The sequence below is a fragment of the Halichoeres trimaculatus genome, unplaced genomic scaffold, assembly GCF_033239565.1.
Source record: "Halichoeres trimaculatus isolate MK-OKI-2021-1 unplaced genomic scaffold, fHalTri1.1 fHalTri1_scaffold_10, whole genome shotgun sequence".
NCBI classification, from domain to species: Eukaryota; Metazoa; Chordata; class Actinopteri; order Labriformes; family Labridae; genus Halichoeres; species Halichoeres trimaculatus.
Genome location: NW_027437187.1, coordinates 32,375,507 through 32,377,396, shown reverse-complemented (window position 1 = coordinate 32,377,396; position 1,890 = coordinate 32,375,507).

Below are 1,890 nucleotides of genomic sequence, written 5' to 3'. Positions count from 1 at the left end.
GCAGGAGGGTGTGGAGTTTAGTGAAGTTGTTGCAGAAGCTGAGAAACAGAAACAGAAAGTAGTTTCATGAATTTATGCTTCGTGTGTGTCTGTGCGTAAAAATCCATGCGTGTTAAGAAGAGGCAGGGATGTAGTTTTTATTTGTGTGTTTTCTCTGAATGTTTGAAGTCCTAAAAACAATGATTTCACCAGAGAAGTCTGCACGACTAAATCCACACTTTTCTTTTTGGTTTCCAGCTGTTTGGCTGAGAGGACACGACCGAGACGTGACTGTGGATTCTCAGAAATCTTCCAAACGAGTGTGTGCAATTTGTTTATATTTAATGCTGTTATTTCACACACTGTTAGACACATAAAAAACCTGTCATACAAAATGCTTTGAAACTAAACGTTTCATGTGTGTGTGTGTGTGTGTGTGTGTGAGTGTGTGAGGGCTGGTTTTAGTATGAAAGTTTTGTGCGTAAAAGTGAGCTCTCCAGTCGAAGTTTTACCTTTTTTAAAATGTGTATTTTTATTGTGCAGTGACACCAGAATGTAAAATAAGTCTTTAAGGTTGTTTTTGTGAAAGATTATTTTGTGTAAGATGACATTTTGTCACATTAATACCTTTAAATATTTTAAACTTTCATTGTAAAACATCTGGTGGGATGTGAAGTTAATTCCCCCTTCTTTAAAAATGTTGCACACTCTCCTGCTCCTTGCTTCCTCCGTGTCACGTTGGCTTCGATCCCTCCACTTGTATCAACGAATTCAAGCAGCTGCATATTAGCTGTCAGCATTTGGACACATTTTTATACTCTTCTTCCTCTTCTGACTATGTGACATTTTGTAGTTTGTGCAGCAGACTCCTGGTTTGTCTGTATTTTATGTTTATTTCAGTGTGTGTGTGTGTGAGGTAGAGATAGGGAGCATGGCGGAGGGGGGGTGTAGGGTGATGGAGACTCAAAAATGCTGTTGCAAAAAAAAATCCTTTCTGGGTCGGAGACAGCATCCACAGCTGAGGAGGAAATCGTGACAGCTGTTTGAGCTGAAACATCCAGCGTGTACAAACCCACTGTGTCACTCAGTGTGCGTGGAAATGTTGATAAACCTCGTTAATAAAGCGATTTTGAAACACATGCTTGTCTCTGTGTTTATGTAACGCACGCATCACATCTTTTCTCCCCCCTCCTCAATGTTTGGGATGAGGAAATTACTACGACGAGAAGGGGAAATCTCGCGAGAGTTGGCAGGGTAATGCTGGGGATTGTAGTTTTCTGGCACAGCGGCGCATGCTGCAGCTGACATCAGTGTGGAAGAGTTTTGTGGCGCATCATGAGGAGATGTAACCGCTGATTTGTCTCTCTGCACCTGTTTCCTCCTCACTTTATTACCTATCAGGAGAATGATGCGCACAGAATACCTAAAATAGACGAGTGAGTCATGTTTAGGTGGGAGCAGGCTGACCTCACAGACTGGCATCACTTGAGCCAATGAGGTGTCTCCAGTTTTTCTCCAAAGGGCGGGTGGACGCGCGCATCTCTCACCAATGGGAGCATCCTTTCATTCATAAAGTGGTGTGGGCAGTTTTTTTCCGAAAGCGTGGGTTTGGAGGGTTTCATAATCCTGAGTGAAACCGACAAACCTGCTCCTGCGAGAGCCAATGGCGGCGTCCGGATGGAAGCTGCCGTAATGTTGGCCCAATCGCTTCCCATCCCGGTCTCTCTTTGACCCTCCCTGCTTCATACAGAAAATCGAATGAATGGGGGAAGCCGTAGGAATGATTGACATGCAAATGCACCAACCAGAGGCGCGAACGAGCCGAGAGACAGCTGCAGCAGCCAGTGCGCCGCAGAGAGGGGCGGGGCGGAGTAGGAGGTGGGCGGCGCGCTTTAAATCAGGCTAGACAAG